Source organism: Pan paniscus, chromosome 8 (assembly GCF_029289425.2).
Source record: "Pan paniscus chromosome 8, NHGRI_mPanPan1-v2.0_pri, whole genome shotgun sequence".
NCBI lineage: Eukaryota > Metazoa > Chordata > Mammalia > Primates > Hominidae > Pan > Pan paniscus.
In genome coordinates, this window is record NC_073257.2 from 89,915,249 (window position 1) to 89,936,359 (window position 21,111).

A 21,111-nucleotide genomic window follows, 5' to 3' on the forward strand; every position below is an offset into this window, starting at 1 on the left:
ATTTTAGATATTTCAGACTAGAGATGATGGGAGAACTATGAATTTTGAGATGGTCTTAGGGAACTGAGGGCTGGAGACTGATTTGGTAATCAGAAGCACCCATTTATTTATTCATGCCATAGGAATTTGGCTGGTAACCTCTGGAAAAATCAGCCCTGTGTTGCATGTCAAAAGGGATGTAACAGATGAAGTGGTCCCTCCCTTCAGTGAGTTAAATTTAGGATCTCAAGAGAGAAGAGATGGAGGTGAAATGAGTGAAGGTAAGGCAGGGTCTATTGTGTACAAGAATGAGCGACCTAAATGTGGGGGAAGAGTTGGCTGTGGCGTCTGTCACCTACTGGTTTCCAAAGAGTATTAGACTCAGCTGACTCACCATGTGTATCCCCCATCCACTGTATCCCTCTCCAAATGGCAGGCTTGTCTGAAGAGAACAATGTCCATAGAGGTTACAACTGCCCTCTGCCCCCTGAGTAAAATGAGTTGTACAGACAATAAATATGATGCCGTTCATGAAATTGGAGGGAAACTCCTGGATCCTGGAGAAGGGAGAACTAGATCTGAACCTGTGAAGACGAGCAGTTTGCATAAGTGGAGGGGTGTAGAGGAAGCTGCCTTCCAAAAATGGCAGCTACAAAAAAATAGGGAGGATGTTTCCTAGGAGGTGGAGGAGATGTAACCCCATGGGGAAGCTCAACTGACTTTTCTCATGCTGTTCCCTCTGTTGAGAATGGCTGAAGCCAAGAAGCCAGTGTCAGAAACTAAAGAAAGGGAAACAAGAGTCGAGGTGGAGGATAAGGGTACAGGGTTGAGAGAGGAATGGGTGACAACTCCACGATTTTCAAGTGAAGCTGAACCCCCAACTTCCAACTTCTTGTTTACGTAGCAGTGAACTGCCTAGAGCTGTTTTTTGCAGAATCTTATAGAGTTGACCTCATGCATGTTTCTTTAACTTCTATCACTGAAGTGTGTTTCAATTTCCTTGTTTCATGATACCCTTTCTTAAGCTTACGTGAATATGTGTAATACATTTTTAAATGTGACATATGTTAATTTTAGGCATGTCAGAGTAAAACAGCCACTATCAAGGGAAATCTGAAATCTGAAATCTGCAGGGTTTGATCTTCCTCTCAGTAATTTGACATCAAACTGTGTGTCCCATACTTTTAAGAAAAAACTGTTTGGGGTATACCCGCAAATCACGGGAGATCATACATATCTGAAGGTGCTGTTTATGAAACTACATTACTCTCAAACTCCTTGGCTGCCTGTTTTTTGTTTGTTTTGCCTTTAATAGGAGTTTTCTTTACTTATATGAATAAAGTGAAGACCGGGAGGACCAGAAAAAAGAATACAGTCACAATGAAATTAACTTTGCTACTTATTCCTACTTGGCCACCAAGATACAATAGATGTTGAGGCTGTGAGTAGGATGAGGGTTTGTAGTCATTTCCATAAATGGTCACACCCCATATTAATGGACAGATGGCCCATGTGGCAAGAGAGCTGGTTGGTCAATGGAACAGGACTTGCTGTAACCAGTGCTGAATAAGCTCACCAGCATCCAGCCTGAGATGAGGGGGGGACGTCTGAGAGGCTTTGTCTGTCACTTTCAATTAACCAGGATCAACCAAGGTAAGCTTCTTGTCCTGACTGCTGAGAAGTTCTCACCCTAAAGAATCCTACCTTCCCCGATGCAAGATGGAAACTTGCTCAAACACTTAAAGCTATTCTCAATGAGAAACAAAAAAGGACCACAGATACAAAGTAAGATCCTTTTGTTTATTAGAAGCTATTTCCACAACTGAACAATTTGGAGACTGAGCATCCTTACACTGTGTATGTAGCTCTAGCAAATCCTACTATTTTACTCTCCTAGCTCAGATTCCTTTGTAAAAAGTCAGATGCTGCTGATGTTCATGAGGCTTCTCTTCTGGCACCAGGGTAGACAAGACAACCTGAAGGGCTTTCTGCAACAAAATGCCTAGAAAATGTTGGGTGCAATTTATAAAACATAATTTTAATGCATAGCTGAGCTCACAGGAAGGTAATGGAAACCCCCAGGAGTCAGAAGGCCAAGGGGACAGAACTCTGGAGAATGAAGCATAAGTGCCTGCTGTAGCTGCCTTGAAGGTGGAAGGGTATGGTAGGATGGGGCTGTTTTAGGAAACACACAGGGAAAAGTGACAGAAACCTTTGGCCTTGCCTATGGGTTGTTGGAACTAAGAAACCCCTCACACAGATACATAAATTTGGGATTATCTAGGAGCAACACAGCACCTTGGGAGATTTGAGGCGGGAGGACCGCTTGAGGCCAGGAGCTTAAGACCAGCCTGGGCAACATAGCAAAACCGTATCTCCACAAAAAAAAATTTTTTTTAATTAGCCAGGCATGGTGTGACATGATACTTGAGTAGTTCCAGCTACTCAAGAGGCTGAGCTGGGAGGATTAACCAATGTCTAGGACTCTCAGGGGTTTTGAAGTTCAAATATAACACTGCCCTTTTATTTTGGGAACTCAAAAAATTGTCTCTAAGCCTATACTATCCCTCGGTGACCTTGCATAAGCAAATCACAAATGTCTACAGGACCCATCCACAAGCCAGGCCTCACAGGAGTCCCACTGATACAGCCCTGCTAAAGCTGAGTGCACAGTCCAAGAATTAATCCATTTAAACAATCTACCCCTTGGCCTACATTTTCTCCCTGCTCCTTCCAGCTACAAGTTACGCCGCTCTGTGATACAAACTGTTCCTCTCACGCAGCAGAATTAGAACCGAAGAACTGTTTTCCCTTCCTGTATCCTATTTCTTGCCTCCTTGAGAGCAGTCCCTAAGTTCCTTATAGCTCCCATGCATTGTTTATACTTAAAATACACCACGTGCTCCCACAAATAATACACACTGGTTTGCAACCTCAAGCTCACAGGTGATGGGAATAATGCCCACGATAAAAGCCTGTGAGCCAGCTCACGTCAGAATCAAGACTAGGGTACAAGTCCTCAGGCTCCTGGCTCCTGCTCTTTCCACTTCACTATTTTGCTTCTCTCTTTCTTGCAGCGAGTATTGGCAATAGTAAAATGAGTCCCACTTCTCTGATTACTCACCAACCATGTTGGAGAGAAAGTATCTGAGAAGTCAGTTGAAACAACCACCACAACAAAAACTAATTCCCAAGACAGATGATCCTTGAATGGATAATTGCCACTTGATTGTTTATTAGAGCCATGGCTCCTGTACGGGGACTGGTGAGGGCGGGTGTTGGGATTACCTTTCAAAGGGCCATTCAGAGGGGAAAAGCTACCTGTGCTCAAAAACAACCAATGAGGGTCTCTTGGATTACCAGGAGGCTGAAAAGCCCAGAGAGGGTGGGCACGGTGAAAGGTTGGGGCAGTGGGGCCAAAGACATAAATAAAGGACTCTGTGTTTTAGGACTCTAGGAGCTCATCACTAAACAAAGTGCATACTCCACACTCCCTGCAGAGGCTGTGTTGCCGTCTGCTGTGTGAGTGAAGGTGACAGCTCATCCCGCTAGCATCAGCACCACCAGATTGCTGTCAGGATCTCGAGGGCAAGGCCCATGTCTGATTCAATAACCTGTATTCTGAGCACTCAGAAGAGAGCTTGGCACACTGTCAGTGCTCCCTAAAGAAGTTAAATGGATGCTGCATAACCAGGGCAGCCCAGCAGCGTCAGTCCAGAGACAAGGGAGTGACACCTGCTCCCCGACGCAGTATATTCCGTACACCACAGCTCTGAATGTCCATGTTCAATTCATGCAGTGGTGGGGAGGAGACGAGAGAGACCTGAGACACGGGGCACCTCTGAATGATCCCCCCACAGCCCACAGGGCTGGCAGCCCCCTAGGAGACCCTGGAATGGACTCGCGGACAGCAGCCACCTATCTCATGGCTCACACGTCCCCGCCCTTCAGCTTATGTTGCTTCCCTGCTCTTTCCTGCTAAAGTGGCCCCTGCTGAATGCCGCCAGCCACGGGGTCATGCAGCTTCCCTCCTGAGCCTGATCCACTGAGGTTTCCACATGTGTAGTCAGGGGCTTTGCTATGACTGAGCTGAAGACGCCTTCTTCCCTTTGAGGCCAGAAAAAGAAAGCCCACGGGAGCTGAAGTGCAGATGGGCAGCACTGGCTCTTCCCTGTCAATGTGTGGATGGCAGAGGCACAGTCCTGGCTGGTACCTGCTGCCTCGGCCTTGGAGGTCACGACAGACCTGTCTCTTCTGTGGTTATCGCGCTTTGCCTGCCGCTGAGTCTCTCTGAGGTGATGCTCCTCCTGTCGTTGGCTTGGCCCTCCAACCCAGACTGCATACTGTGGCCTCTCAAAGCAATGTCGCCTGATACTCAGTCCAGAAAGAGAAGGGAGGAGAGTGGGGAGGAGAGGGGTGGAGGCGATAGCAGAAATTACTTCCAGAGTCTCTATATTCTTCTGTGTTGTTTGAACACAACAACCATATACTATCTCTGTGATTTAAATTCAAATTTCAATGAGAATTAAAAGTTGAAGCTCAGGCCACACTGCTGTGTGTTTTTTAGACAGATATGTTTGACTCAAAGCATATCAAGGGGCAGGAAGAATTTTTTGCTGGGCAGTATAACCAGGGCAGAGAAAGGTTTTTATTTCTTAAAAATATTTTCTATGTCATTAAAAAAAAAAAAAAAAAAGGCCAGGAGTCAAAACTAGACCCTCCTTTGGCCCCATGGACCTAGCCAGTGGAGCAGGGGTCCCAGCCCTCATGCCATGAGGTGCTGGGGAGAGGCAAGAGAGAGCTGGTGCTGCTGCCATTCTCCCCAGCTGAGTACAGGACCCAGGAGGAAGGCCCAGCCCCAGTCAGGGTGCAGCAGCTGCAGACAGACCCTACTCTTTGTGGTCAGGCCACACTCTGAGACATAGTTCAACCTCTGGACAACTTTCCCTGTGAGCCCAACTCAACCCATCCCAGTCCGGCCCAAGAGGTGTCATCATTATCACATTGAGAGCCAGCTGCCCCATCACAGGGCAAGCAGCCCCGACCCAGGAGGTAACCAGAAGCAGCTTTGCTCCTCTAGAAACAGAATCCACGTGAGGCTCACTGCCCTCCTAGGGGGTCTCCATGTGTTCCCTTCCCCTATCCCAAGGGAAAGTCTCCAAGCCTTGTCTTTACAGAAGGGAACATTGAGACCCAAAGAACTGGGCTGACTCTGTCCACATCACAGAGGCACAGCCAGAACCCTTTTAACACCAACCCCTTTGAAAAAGACATTTCTGGCGCCCAGAAGGGATTTCTATGCTCAGAGCCATACCTTCACTCTTCATACAAGAAAGAAATTTCAGTTTACTCAGTACACGCACCCGAAGTGAGGTCAGAATTCCCCGATTTCATACCAGTACTTTATTAAGGAAGCCAGGCCACCAGCTGTCATTCTGAGGCTCTCAAGAAGGCAGTCTCAGGTAGAAATGCACCAATCCTTTTCGCTGATGTTTCTCCTGCTTTTGAGTAGCCTCATTAAGAAATGAAAAGTAATTAGGACCTTATTAAGAAGTCCTTTTAGTTGTCGTCGTTAAGAAGAAGGTGCTCATCAGCTATCCTAGGTGGAGTCCTCAGCCTCCTCCCAGAAGAACTTGTCTTCATGGACACAAACATATATTCCCAGGAGCCAATGAAGAGAGCTTGAACTCTGCCTTCTCCTGGGTTCCCTTCCCAGGAAGCAATGTTGCCCTGGGGTGGGGGCAGCAGGATTGCAGGGCAAAAAGAGTAGGAGAAGGACCTCACATCCAGGGTAAGGGGCTATCTACCTCGAAAGGGCCAGTAAGGAACATCTGGGGAAGGAGACCAGAGGCCCTTTGTGACTCCCTCAGATTAGTTCCATGTGTAGGTAGAGCTCCAACCTGAAAACCCAGCAAGGAATTGGACTGGGGTCAGGGAAGCAGTGGCAGGGACCTGTGGCCCAGCCAATTCATGGATCAGCCTTGCCCGGCCCGGGGTCTGCTTGCACCAAGGAATGTGTGCAGTGGCAGGAAAGCTGTTCTCCATACTGATCAGAAATCTGCCTCCTGGAATGTCTTTCCTTGGGCCTGCTTCTGATGGCCGTCCAGATATGTAGGGTCCAGCCCTATGGGGGCTTAGCGGGTGTTCTCCCCGTGTGCAGAGACAAGAGATTGTAATAAATAAAGGCACAAGACAAAGAGATAAAGAGAAAGCAGCTGGGCCCGGGGGACCACTACCATCAAGACATGGAGACCAGTAGTGGCCCCAAACAGCTGGGCTCGCTGATATTTATTGCACACAAGACAAGGGGGCAGGGTAAGGAGGGTGAATCTTCTAAGTGATTGACAAGGTGAAGCAAGTCACGTGATTACAGGATAGGCAGGCCCTTCCCTTTTAGGTAGCCAAAGCAGAGAGAGAAGGCAGCATATGACAGCGTTTTCTGTTCACACGTACAAGAAAGATCAAAGACTTTACTTTCACTATTTCTTCTACCGCTATCTACTAGGAACTTCAAAGAGGAACCAGGAGTACGGGAGGAGCATGAAAGTGGACAAGGAGTGTGACCATTGAAGCACAGCACCACAGGGAGGGGTTTAGGCCTCCGGATGACTGAGGGCAGGCCTGGATAATATCCAGCCTTCCACAAGAAGCTGGTGGAGCAGAGTGTTCCCTGACTCCTCCAAGGAAAGGAGACTCCCTTTTGCAGTCTCCTAAGTAACGGGTGCCTTCCCAGACACTGGCGTTACCACTTGACCAAGGAGCCCTCAAGCAGCCCTTATGCGGGCGTGACAGAAGGCTCACCTCTTGCCTTCTAGGTCACTTCTCACAATGTCCCTTAAGCACCTGACCCTATACCCACCGGTTATTCCTAGGTTATATTAGTAATGCAACAAAGAGTAATATTAAAAGCTAATGATTAATGTTGATAATAATGATTGATAATTGTTCATGATCATCTCTGTATCTAATTTGTATTATGACTATTCTTATTCTAACTATTTTCTTTATTATACTGAAACAGTTTGTGCCTTCAGTCTCTTGCCTCAGCACCTAGGTAATCCTCCGCCCATACAGATATTTGAAGCCAGTGACACTGTCCCCCTAAAATGTCTCTGGATTTGCCGTCAGGATTTGCTGTAGGATGTGTTTTGTAACTCAACCTGTGATCTGTCCTCCAAAGAACAGCCTCAGGAACGTGGGGAATCTGATCGCCTGTATCCTACCTCTGTGTGGGCAGAGGAGCTGCTTTTTGTGTTCAGGGTGATAATGCATTTTCTATTTCATTTAAATTCACTCTCGGCCTTCTTTCCAGATTAGTAGCAGGCCCAGTGTCTCTCCTGGGAATACCCTAGTCCCCTTGAGTTGTCCCAAGAATCGCTAGAGGTGGCTCAGTCCTGTTTTCCCTGGGGAAAGGCCAAACCTCTCCATTCTCTTGGCGAGAGTTAAGAACCAGCCGCAACTGTAAGCTGCCATTGCTTCTGTAAGCTGCCATTGCTTCTGCTGCTTCCATAGGGTGTTGCTGCTGACCCACTGATCCCAAACAAGAACAGACATTCTTGCCCACAAATAGGATGGTTTTCTTGATGGTTCAGATCCCCACTGAGGTCATGGACGCACACTGAGCTGCTCTAATCTCGTCTTTTAGGCTCATCTACAGGGCCAGCTAGAGCCCTCGCCGCCATGTCATCTCCCTGGATAACCTTTCTTTGCAGTGGCCCTCGGCTGCAAAAGCCTAAGAACAAATCCAGAGGAAGCTGGCCTCCGAGGAGGAATGCACACGGAACCACCCTGCCTCCGGGGAGTTTGGAGTTTTAGTTTTGTCCAAGCTCGCAGGGCAAGGCTGCCCACTCATCTTGCGGAGGGACACAGCTAAGAGGGGCTTTTCTGGAGGTTCTCCTCCAAGCAAAGATCCTGGTTTGGGCTCTGATCTACACACAAAAGTAGCAGGACCCTGCAGCTTTGTTGACAAAACATTTGGAAAATGCACCCATGCCACCAGGCCACCTGCCTATTTCTAGCAATCACTTCTGGTTGAATTCTTTAAAAAAAAAAAAAAAAATTCTTGAAAATAAGCCCTTAAAAGGTTGTTTAAGAAGTCTACCTCTCTCACAGTCAACGGTACCCACTTTGGAAATGGGTCATCTCCCCTTCCTAACTGCCCTGGGGGATGAGGGTAAGGGATGATAGGGCCCCTTGTGAGATGACATTTGAAGTATTTGTGTCATTGTCCTAACAGAACAGATGCCTGTCTGCAGGACACTGACTGGGCCATAGTCACTCATGCATGTGTTCACAGTGTGGTCCATGCACACCCCCTATCTGGCCCTTCCCCAACAGCTGCTGCAACCCTGCCAGACTGCTGGAGGTGGAATTGGCCAGGCTGGCTATCTCAGGCCTCTAGCCATGGCATTAGCCAGTCAGCACAGACACAACCCCAAGGGTCCACATGCCCAGGCAGACATAAGGTGGCTGGAAAGGCAGCTGCCCCTGCCCTAAGGACTGTTAGTCCAAACTGCACCATTCTGTAAACACCCTCCACCCATACTCCTGCATTTCACAGATCTTGGTTAAAGTGAAACATTCCATGGGGGTTTGGGCCATGAGAAACAGCCTGACCAACCACCTGACTTTCTTACATTCTGCTGTAAAAAAGTACAAAGAACATCACATTCAGCCAGAACAAGGGCCAAACCACCTCATCGTGGGAACATGTTATCAACCTTTTCCCAGGCAACATGCTCCCCAAGATCCCTCCCGCCCAGGGCTATAATTGCCCCAGCCTGTAAGCAGTGGTGAGCACTGGCATTAAGCTGGTCCCCCATCTCTGCAGGTCTTATGCTGAACATAGAACCTGCATTGCTGTAGAGCCGCCGACTCCCTTTCTTTAACCCTCGCCTTCCCTTTAAAAAACCTAATGAGGATGTCTCACAGCTAAACCTTAGAAACCATGACCTTCACTGAAACTGGCTGAGTTTAAGGAGAGGCTCTTAGTCATGGTCAGTTTCCCCTCTCCTCTGGCTCCCACCTCCCTTGGCCGTGCTGTGTCCCTTGAGGGATGAGCACACCTGGCTGCTTCTCCAGACACTAGTCCCCTCCGATTACCAGCTCTGGGCTGGGCTGACCACCTTCTCAACCATCCTGGTCAGCATCCTACGTTCTATCTCTTACAGCAAACAACCAGCCTATTTCCTTCAATGCCTCCTTCACTGTTTCTTTGAGACTAGAGTAATATAACGCTTTTAACAGTGGAAAGACTATAAAAAATGAAGTTATCAATACTCAATAAGTGAGTACATTCTCCCAAATAAATACTATGTGTGTTGCCATAAAAAAGAATGCAGCAGATCCACATGGTCTGATACAGGAAAATTTCCATGGCATTGGGTAGGGAAAAAATCTAGTAGGTGGATTATAATTATGTTTAGGAAAAAATATGAAAGGGGAATACAAGACTATTTTTTGCTCCTATAGACATTAAACTGCAACAGTAGTTACTAAGTAGAATTTAAGATAGAGCACAATAGACTCCTCTCTAAACATGATTATAAAAAGTACACACATAGACTAGTCTGTTTTTCTGTCATGAAAACCCATGTACTCACCACTTAGATCTAAGACTACATTTCGCCATACTGCATTATAAATTTTTTTTTTACTGAGCCATTTCAGAGGAAATTACTTCAGATGCTGCATCTTTAAAGTGTTGAGTTTACCTTGCCTCAACATATTCCCCTACAAGATGCCATTAACACCCTAACACAATAAGTGATTCCCCAATACCATATAATTGAGTCCATATGAAAATCTCAATTGTTTCCCAAATGTTGTTGCTGATCACCAGGGGCTTGGTCTAGGTCCTGTTGCTCACCACACAGAAAGCCAATCACTGTGGCAACAAGTATTGCCAGGGAAGAAGATTTTATTTGAGTGATGTCAGCCGGAGAGAAGGGAGACCAGCCTCAAATATGTCCCTTCCCACCAACTAAAGTTAAGGGAAAAGAAGAGGGGCAGGAATGAGGAGTTGGTCAATAGGCAGCAGGCGGTAGTATAAGGGGTTCCAGCATCTCATTGTAACCACATGTGGGAAAACAGGAATGAGGCAGGGATAAGAAGTTGGTCAAAAAGGAGCAGGTGCACCTCACTGTCCAGTGGCAGTGATCTGGAAAGTCTCAGTTCCCGGTATCATTCAGGAGGCCCGATGGTTTGTTTCCCAAGAAAGGAACTCAGATAAGACAAATGTAAGTTTTCCAAGCTTCAGGGTTTTTGTTTTTTTTTAAATATGGAACCCTTCACTAATTTGAGTGTCATCCTTACAGGGGCCATGCTAATCTTCTCTGTATCGTTCCAATTTTAGAATATGTGCTGCTGAAGTGAGCACTTTGTTTTTTCAAGACAACAGTTTCATTCTTTCACCCAGGCTGGAGTGAAGTGGCACCATCTTAGCTCACTGCAACCTCCACCTCCCAGGTTCAAGTGATTCTCCTGCCTCAGCCTCCCAAGTAGCTGGGATTACAGGTGTATGCCACCACGCCTGGCTAATTTTTGTATTTCAGTAGAGGCGGGGTTTTGCCATGTGGGCCAGGCTGGTCTCGAACTCCTGACCTCAGGTGATCCACCCACCTTGGCCTCCTAAAGTGCTAGAATTACAGGCATGAGCCACCGCACCCGGCCCAAGCTTCAGTTTTATGAGAAAACTGGACCTGCTTCAATGTTTATTTTATTTGGTTATTCAAGTCTCAACATTCTTTCAATCTAAAACAGTCCTCCCACCAGCCCTCCTTCCCCAGCCCTTTTTAAATCCATAGCATTGAAGAGACCAGGTCATTGTCTTATAGAATATCCTTCATTTTAGATTTGCCTGATTGTGTCTTCATTCCCTAAACTTCCTATAAACCAGCAGTTGGATTGAAAGCCTTGATAAGACCCAGGTGGAGGATTTTTGGCAAGAACACATTCCAGTTGACACTGTGTACTTACTTACTTCATGTTGTAACTCATATCTGGTGGTTTCATTATGGGATCTACTAGAATATACAGACCATGGGCAGATCATATACAAAAACAGAACTCTGACCCACAGTCTGCAGTAACCAGTCCAGGAAGCCAAACAACCCCTGTAGCCTTTGGTCCCAAATGGCCAGGACTTGATCAATACCTGCCAGCTTCCCTAATTCTTGCCTCTGTTTTGAAAATCCTTTAGTAGGACCAACCAGAGAAGGCCAAATATGCTTCCCTAACCAATCACATAGGATGCCCTGCTTCTAGTTAGCTCACCCACAGCCTCCAGATGCCAACAGCCTTTGATCAAGGCTCACCTGAAGCCTCCCCTTTTCCCAGCATAAAGCTTTCTCACTCCGCTGACTGCCTTTGAGTGTCTGCAATGGCAAGTGACTGTGGCTGACTCTCTGGGTATATACCACGCTGAGAATAAGTAGCTGCTGCTCATTCTCATTTGGGTGGTCTATAATTATTACTGAAGTGAAGTGTGATCACAGTTAAGGTGGTAATAGTCAGACCCTTTACACTGTCGATGGGCTCAGACTTTTTACTTCATGCCTTGCTTATACTGCTTGGATGTTTTCCATGTGTCTATATTAATATTTACAATAAAAGCATGATTTAGATTTTCATTTAGAATTTATCTTAAATGCATCAAATATGCAATTTTAAGTCAAGTTTTGCATGTTTGGCTCAAAATATCAAAATAATGTTGTGTGGTTTTAAAATAACAAGGTTTATTGCTCTTTATATTAGACATGTAGTTAATTACGTTGATCTCCATAAAAATAAGTTTAATTTTAATTTGAATAAAAGAATGCCACAATGAAATACTGACCATTAAAAAAAAAAAAAAAGAATAAAGGACCTTAACCCTGGGCAAACATATAAAAGCATAGGAAAGTCACCCAGTATAATGTCTGGCACATTGCAGGTGTTTTGCAATTAGAGCCCATTCCCATGGTGGTGCACACTGCACAAGACCACAGAGGTCCAGCCCTTTTATCTTTCTGGTCCCATCCAGTCATCACCCATAGTGAATCCCGAAGGCAGCATCTCCACCCACAGTACTGGAGGACCACCGACAACTCCTAGTCCTCAGGGGAAACTCCCTTCCATATTCTTCTTGGTGGCGGCCAATATACATTTCTTTCTTCACTTCCCAGGACGTTTGACATACTTGGTGTTCCTCCCTCCAAGCTCCTCCCTTCCCTTCAGGTCTCAAGGTCTCATCCAACACTTCAAGCTCAAAATATCACATAAGCATCAAGGGGGTGAGCCCAGACAGGCACTCTTCCTTGTCCAGTTTCGGGAGAAGATCTCTGTTCCCTGTGACCCCAGGATACACAATGGCTGTTCTACACTCAGGAATCACTACATGTGATTCCCAGGACAGGGGCTGCAACTCTTCCACTAAGAGCTCACATAGCCCCAGGGCTCCCCCACCCCCACCCCATATACACACACCCCTCTCCCAGTCTTCTCTGTCTTTCTCGAAGACTGGTTAGCATTTTGGTAGCACCTTTGCCAGGGAAGCAGGCTCCCCAGGATGCACTTTGAACCCTCGCCCTACTGACATGGACTTGCGTTCTCCTGCCTCTAGGCTCCTTGCCTGGCAGTTCTGCACTTTCGGACTCCCCTCCTCTAACGAGTCCATTTGCCACCACAGCAGTGACTGCAATAGGGTCACGACACCTGTTTTCTGTGTTATGTGGAAAAAAATTAAGATACTGAAAATTTATGTATGCTACCTTCTGGGTGTGAAGGAGGGAACATGAATTCACATTTGATTTAGCTGGTATCTGCAGAAAGCAGCAGTAGGGATTTAGAAATGCATAAAAATAGTGTTACTTTTTGGGATGAAGAGTGGCATGAGACTGATATCTATATCTATATCTATACAGATATAGATATATATTTGGAGGCATTGAAACCTGCTTGATTTATTCTGATTATTTAATACACACTGACGCAACTGTGATCCCAAAGAGTGCAAAGTTAAAAGCCTTCAACTGCAGCTGAGGGAGAGGGCAGGAATGGTACACCTCGGGACGGTGGTGAGTCAGGAATGACAGGCAGGTGGCCATGACCAGGGCAGCTTCCTCCCCAGGGCCAGGAACAGGGGAGTAGCCTGAGGAGCAGGACCCAAGGGTAGCCCAGGGCCGGGGAAGGGGGCAGAGACCTCCCCTTGGCCTAGGTCAGGAGTTCAGAAGTGCCACATGGCTGAGGGGACAGGACCCCGGAAGGGCCAGAGGCAGGGCCAGGACAGCACCATTTCCTGGGGGTCTGGGGGCAGGAAGTTGCCCTAGAGAAGAAGCCAGGAGGGGTTGCCTGCCCCTGGGGTGGGGGCCAGGCTGAAGGAGGCTGCAGCAGGCTGCAGCAAGAAAGACCTGAGGCAGGTGCAGGGCCTGAGAGCCCAGCTAGCTGAGCAGGGGGTGCTCCCAGGGCAGCCTGGCCCAGGAAGCAGTCCTGACTCTGCAGGGGATGCCAAGCAAGGGGCCGCAGACCCCTCAGGACCTCCCCTCCTCTCTCCCTGGAAAGGAGCTGAGGAACCCATAGCGCAAATCTGTGTACCACTCAGTGATGGAGGGAGACTGTGCCCCAAGGTGGACACTGGGGTGCACCCCCTCCACCACCTCAGCCTCCACCGCTGTCCTCATCACAGCTGCTTCTCATACGAGTGCAGGCCATGGACACCACCCTTGATCTGGGCCGACATGGTCTGCTTCTCAAACTTGAGCTCCCCTGAGTACATCATGGACCAAAGGACAGACAGGCTGCGGGCCCCGATATCCTGGCAGCTGTGCTGGATGCCCGCTATGAGGTAGGGCACGAACTTCTGAATGGACCCTTTGTCCTGGATGGAGCCCGAGACACCCTGTGCGATCTTCACCTTATCCCCCTTGCTGAAGTATCGTTTCTGGCTGCTGCTGCTCTTCTCCATGGCATCCAGTGAGCCCATGCCCTGGTACTTCTTGAGCTGCACCCTTTCTAAGAAGAAGTACTCACCAGGTGCCTCCGTGGTGATGGCCAGCAGAAGCCCATCATCACTGTGGATGCTCCAAGGGCCAGGGCCTTGACCACGTGCCCCACAGTCTGGATGCCACCATCGACTATGATGGGCACACCAAAGCACTGGGCATACTTGGCCACCTTGTACACAGCAGTGCCCTGGGGCCAACCGCAGGCCATCACTTCCTGGGTAATGCAGATGGAGCCGTAGCCCATGCCCACATGCAGCCCGTCCACACGAGCGTCCATCAGGTTCTTGGCCTGGGCTGCTGTCACCACGTTCCCCCCAATCACCTGGAGGTGGGGGTACTTCTGTTTGATGTAATGCACCATGGTGATCTGATACACCGAGCTCCCTTGGGATGAGTCCAAGACTACAACGTTGACACCCGCCTGGGTGAGCAGGTCCAGGTGGCATTTGTCATCCTCACGGGTGCCCACAGCTGCCCCGCACAGCAGCTGTTTGTGGGAATCCTTGGAGGCCAGAGGGTAGTCTCGATTCTTCTTCAGGTCAGTGCGGGCAATGATGGCCACCAGCTCATCGCGATCACTGACGATAGGCAGCTTCCCTTTCTTGCTACGCTGCAGGATCTCATTTGCCTCTTTCAACGTCACACCTTTCAACGTCAGCCACCACCAGTTCCATCCTTGGCGTCATCACCTCACTGATGAAGGTGGTGTGCTCCTTCTTAGCAAGAAAGTCGACGTCTCGGGAGGTGATGATGCCCACCAGCTTGCTGCCCATGGTGCCCGTCTCAGTGAGGGGGATACCAGAGAAGCCATGCAGCATCTTGGCCTCCAAGCACATCACCCACGGTGTGCAAGGGGCTCAGCACCACAGGGTCCGTGATGAAGCCCTGTTCAAACTTCTTGACCTTCCGCACCTCACTGGCCTCGAACTCTGGGGTGCAGTTGTGGTGAATGAAACCAATACCTCCCATCAGAGCCATCCCGATTGCCATGTCAGCCTCTGTCAGTGTCCATAGGGGAGGAGATCAGCAGCGTCTTCAGCCCTTGCGGGTCAGGGCTGAGGTCAGGTCCACCTCATCATCAGCTATGAAGTCTATGAATCCTGGGAGAATCAGGAAGTCATTGTAGGTGAGGCCGTTGGTGCTGGTGAAGAGCTGCTGCACGGTGAGCCCGTCCTCGGGCACGTAGCTGGTGCCGCTGCTGATCAGGTAGTCTGCCAGGCTGCCGTGACACCCCACGACCCGACATAAACACCCGAGTGGCCACCTGCCGCAGGCACACTGCCGCTGCGGGCCGGGCAGTGTAAATCTTTTTATATCCCTTCTACTTTTGGGAAAAAAAAATGCCCCAGGAAGGTCTGATCACCAAATCCTTCCAGAGAGCGATCTTCCAAGCCAAAGAGGTTTTCAGTCCCACCCACTGAAATCATCCAGTCCTTTATTCACCTGTGTCAACCCGGCTCGGAGGTGTGGCCTGCGAGATCCTTCATGCAATCAAGAAGTCAGGCCTCCACCTGGTCCTGGGGGTCATCTGAGGCCCGCAGTTTTGGAAGAGGAATGTTTTCTGCCAGCAGTTCTCACAGACGGGCTGGCTCCCCACTGTGGGGACATGCACCATGCCCCCTGTGGGCCTCTGTTTTTCATCCCTGAATTCATCCCCCACAGAATGGTTCAGTTGTCATATCTAGCTATCTAATAAGCTTGAGGGCACTGTGTCCCCTAGGGGATGCCCACATGCCTGACCATGCAGGCTGATGCAGTGACAAGCACAAAGTATCGTGATTATAGTTCCTGCTCTCCTTTCCAGGGCTTTGAGCCCAGCACATGATGTTGTGCGTTTCTTGTTCCACCAACTGGCTGCTGTGGAATGACTAGGAAACCTCTTGGATGACAGTTTAATCCTTGTGGGGTACCAGGTGGCATCTGGGCACAGGTCAAACTTTCCGAGAGCCTTTTTAACCTCTTTCACTGCAGCCAGGAATGGCTGGATCTCTGCTGCTGCCTATAGGGATTACGATTGTCCCATCCATACACTGGTCTGTGTTGGCTTTTGTCACCTGGGCATGTGCGGCCACCATCTTGACTGCTCAGCTAGTTCTGTACCTGGGTTCTAGAATGATGTCATAATGATGCCATTATGACAGATTAGCCCAAGGCTGCACACTGACCTAATCAACAGGTGCGGCAGAGCTGTGATTAAGAGACTGAGTCAGTTCCCACTTGTGAATAGACAGCATGAAGGCTTTAAACCTCTCTGAACCTGATCAGCATTGGCAATGATCTTCTGCAGATCCAACAACAGCACAGAAGAACGTATCATCAGGAACACATTTGGATATTGACACAACTTCATCTGCAGTTGGCTTGTCATCCTGAGCTCCGTTCCCAGGCAGCGTAGATATTGCACAGGATTTTGCTGACCAGGGAGTTGGGTTATAAGTGGTAACTCTAACCTCTTAATACTAACGACATTGACAGTACCATATAATCCATCTATTACACCACACAGGAAAATCAAGCCCAGTGGTACAAGGCAGAAGAACTGGCTCCAGCCAGGATCAAGCATTGCTTTGGCATTGTTCCCCAATACCTGGGCCTTTCTTCTCCAATTGTTGGGGTAACTGGAGTGAGGAGCCTGAGGGGACCCAAAGATGTTCTCCTGGTAGGATTCCCTCTCATGGTCTTCTGCATTTGTAGACATTTTGATTGGTTCCATTTCTAAGGGCCAATTATCTGTGCTTTAACCTGAAATAAGGAACCTGCCTTCTGATCTTCAAGGATATGTACATGGACACACATCTTTCAGATTCAACTCTTGAGATTTTTGGTTTTAAACAAACAATTGTGTTCATCACAAATGAAGATTCCCTCAAGCAGCAGCCTCCTGGAATCAACTGCTGAGTCCAAATCTTGTAGCCCTTAAAAATATTTAGTATTTTTACTAAGTAATAAGTATTTAGGGTGTTATGAAAAATGCAATTTGAAAAAGTACATTGGTTTTTAAGAACAAGAGGAACTATTTAGAAATTATACAATATATTAACAAAAGTAAATATTTAATATATCTCAAACACAAAAATGCAAAAACTGGTTACCAAGCATCAAGAAAAACTTAAAACTTGTAAAATACAAAGGTTAAATGTATTTTATCTTCATTCTATTATTAGCAGATAACCTTAATAAAAATGAGCTGTTATTTACAGCAAAATATCATGTAATTTTAGATTTATCACTTTTTATTTCTATGGAAAAGCAACACCAGCATGTATTGTTGCTGAAGGTGAAGCAACTTTTTGATTCTGTTCTGTTCCACTCTGTGTTCTAAGATGTGTGTCAGATACCGGCCACACACCCTACATGTGCTCGGGGCACAGCCTGGCCCCACACAGCACTCTAGTCTGCAGGTGGGCACCTAAGGCCCTGCCATTCCCACTTCTTATTGTCATATTTACTTAGTTCTCAGCACCTCTGCCCATCTTTAAATGACTTAAGTGAGAGAACGTTAAAGTAGCTTACATGTTCCTAAGCTTCCTCACAGCACATCCCATCTGTGACAGCAATTCAGAAAAAAACAAATTTTCTTTTATTCTTAATGGTACACAGCATAAGAGAACAGCTCAGGCAGTTTACTGTAATTGACGGTCCTGATGTCCTTATCTATAAACTAAAAACTCCCCACAGAAGCTTCTGTAAGTATAATGTTAAATAAGTCTATAAACACAAATAACAGTAACAACAAGAATGTAATCCAAATGCCCAGTTATGGGAAACTAGTGAAGAAATTTACTGGTAAACCCACTGTGATGATGTGTGTGTATGTGTGTGTGTGTACATGTCAAGTTGGCTCAGTGACAGTCCCTAGTTATGTAAGCTAGGTGCTGCTGTGAAGGTATTTTGCAGATGTGATGAATATTAAGAGTATCCTGGACCGGGTGTGGTGGCTCACACCTGTAATCCCAGCACTTTGGGAGGCTGAAATGGGTGGATCATGAGGTCAGGAGACCGAGACCATCCTGGCTAACACGGTGAAACCCGTCTCTACTGAAAAATACAAAAAATTAGCCGGGCGTGGTGGCAGGTGTCTGTAGTCCCAGCTACTTGGGAGGCTGAGGCAGGAGAATGGCATGAACCTGGGAGGCAGAGCTTGCAGTGAGCCAAATCTCTGCACTCCAGCCTGAGCGACAGAGCAAGACTCCGTCTCAAAAAAAAAAAAAAAAAAAGAGTATCCTGAAAGATCTGGGTGAGCCCGATTCAATCAGTTGAAAAGCTTTAAAAGCAGAAGCCTAAAAAGGCCTTAAAAGTTGAAGCTTCCCTGAAAAAGAAAAGAAATTCCACCCACGGGCAGTGGCGTCTGCTGTACTTGTGCCTGTGGAGTTCCATTCTGCTCATTCACTTCCCTCCTGACTGCCCATAGACAACAGTTGTGGTCTGTGCCCATGACCTCCCTGATTCTGGACTTGCTTAGCCAGCACCCACAATCTTGTAAGCCAATTCCTTTAACAAATTTGTATATATATGAAATACACTGGTTCTTCCTCTCTAATTAAAGCCTGGCCAACACACCCAAAAATTAGAAGGGGATGCTGCTGTTAGAAGGAATAAGGTATACATTTTAGGCCATTCAAGACTCCAATAAATGACAGTAAAATAAAGCAAAGAAAAACCTTACTTTGGGGTTAAGAAATCACAGATTGATATATAAACTTAATTTTGCTCCTCTATTAAAATCCTACTACAAAACAGTAAATATAGTAAAAGAATTTCTTTTAAAAGGATATTAATTTAGAAATACAGAGAAAGCAGAGGGGCAACAACCACAAAATCATTTTAGAAGTTGAAAAGGAGAGAGACCAGTGGCAAATTCCTTAGCAGACCTGAGAATACCACACCCAAAACCAGCAGAAGAAAATGCTAAGAATCTTTAAATGCACAGAACTGTGGCGTTGTTACCCCATGGAAGTTGGGGTGGAGGGGAGGCTTAAGTATGGAATGGGTAAAAGCTGGGTGAGAAACCCATTCCTAGTTTCCAAACTACAGAGCTACAGCCTTTTCCTCAACATGGCCGAAGCTAGGAGGTTATTCTCTAGAGAGTATAAGTGAGGTTTGGAACTAGGGGATGCCAGCATGGATCCAGAGAATGGGCGCCACACTGAAAACAAAAGGATGAAGTGACCACATGCTGTCATGCTGAACGCTGAGTGCAAAGAGTCCTAGCCTTCTTCCCCTACTGGGCTCCAAGATGCGGCCAGGCCGATCCTTCCCATCACATAGGAAGGGCCCCTTGGGGTAATCTGGCAAATCTCTGAAGACCTAAAGAGAGCACTGCTGTGCTTCCCCAGTGAACAGCCCAGCCAGACCATCCTACAGTGAAACTCAAAAGACTCAAAAGACCGCACTCTCACCCATTTGATCCGGACTTTTACATTTCCCAGGCTTCATCAGTCGACACCCAGTGATTACCTGACACCTGAAGTTAAAACCTCTAATGTGCAAAACCAAGACCAAGGCAAAACAAACAAACAAACAAACAAACAAACAAAAAACAACCTTAGAGGAAATGGAATTATGTGGGATGAAGAAAAAAATACTATCCTCAGATAAGATATTGTATTCATGAAACAAGTACAGGAAGATATAAAAGAGTTCTTGGAAATTAAGAACTTGTTAGCAAAACTGAAAAACTCAAGAGAAGGGACTGAAGGATGAAAGTTGAGTGAATCGCCACAAAATAAGAGTAAAATGACAAAACGACACTGGAGTAACCAAAAAACGAGGGAGCTGGCCAGATCCAGGGGCTCACGCCTGTAATCCCAACACTTTGGGAGGCCAAGATGGGAGAATCATGAGGCCAGGAGTTTGAGACCAGCCTGGACAACACAGTGAGACCCATTTCTACAAAAAATTTAAAAATTGGCTGGGCTTGGTGGCTTGTACCTGTAGTCCTAGCTACTTGGGAGGCTGAGGCGGGAAGATCGCTTGAGCCCAGGAGTTGGAGGCTACAGTGAGCTATGATTGCACCTCTGCACTCCAGCCTGGGTGACAGAATAAGATTCTGTCTCAAAAAAAAAAAAAGAAAAGAAAAAGAGAAGAGAAGAGAACATGAGGGAACTGTCCAGGATCCCCAACACATAAATAACTGAAGCTCCAGAAAGAACAAGGAAGTGGCCTGCAGCAGGTGCTCACGGCCCTTGCTGTTTTGGCTCTCTGGGTCTGTGTGCCTCCCAACCCATACATATCAATCCACACACAAGGATGAACACAGATTTTGCTAGTTTCTTTGTTTTTTGTTTTTGTTTCTGAGATGGAGTCTCGCTCTGTTGCCCAGGCTGGAGTGCAGTGCACGATCTCGGCTCACTGCAAGCTCCGCCTCCCAGGTTCACGCCATTCTCCTGCCTCAGCCTCCCGAGTAGCTGAGACTATAGGTGCCTGCCACCACACCCGGTCAAATTTTTGGATTTTTAGTAGAGACAGGGTTGCACCGTGTTAATCAGGATAGTCTCGATCTCCTGACCTTGTGATCCGCCCGCCTCAGCCTCCCAAAGTGCTGGGATTACAGGCGTGAGCCACCGCGCCCGGCCAGACTTTGCTAGTTTTTACTTCATCCAGCCCTGTTCAAGAAGATGATGCATAGGAGAAGATAAACCCAGTGACCCTCCTGTGGATTAAGAATTCAGATCCGAGGCTAAGCCTTTCTCCTCAAGTGTTTCCTCACAGGAAACAGATCCATCGAAGGAGAGGAGGACAGGAAAATCAAAAGAAGTCAACATTCCCAGGAGATTCTCAGCAAAATAGAGGAGAGGTGTCAAGATGAGAGCTGGCACCAGACCCCGAGGGCAGTGATTCTGGCCTGGAGCAAGGATTCAGGACAGACAGGTCAGGAGACCTCAGCACCAAGATCCCTGCGGGCTTCCCGCAGCTCAGCTGAGGACAGGTCAACCGGGCGATCCCATTCACATTCTTTCTACTCGGCTTACCTTGACATGATGGAGAAGCTTCCTGCCCTCCAGATCAGCTGAAGATCCTCACTCCATCCCACAGCAGCGCTCGGCTTTGACATCCTCCCGAAATCAAAAGGTCAGCTGTGGGGACTACAAAAACAGAACTCAGCAGCCGGCACCCTCCATCCACATTCTTGCCAGATGATCAGGGTCTG

The 21,111-nt window shown here is 47.4% G+C and overlaps 1 non-coding gene and 1 pseudogene across 1 annotated transcript; both read right to left on the bottom strand.

Annotated features, from left to right (window-relative positions):
• Positions 1 to 1,765: 1,765 nt before the first annotated feature.
• On the bottom strand, positions 1,766 to 20,578 carry LOC100979791 (inosine-5'-monophosphate dehydrogenase 1-like; annotated as a pseudogene).
• On the bottom strand, positions 10,253 to 10,357 carry LOC112441134 (U6 spliceosomal RNA). The gene has a single exon (XR_003029095.1). It is a non-coding gene; the product is annotated as a U6 spliceosomal RNA (small nuclear RNA).
• Positions 20,579 to 21,111: the final 533 nt, after the last annotated feature.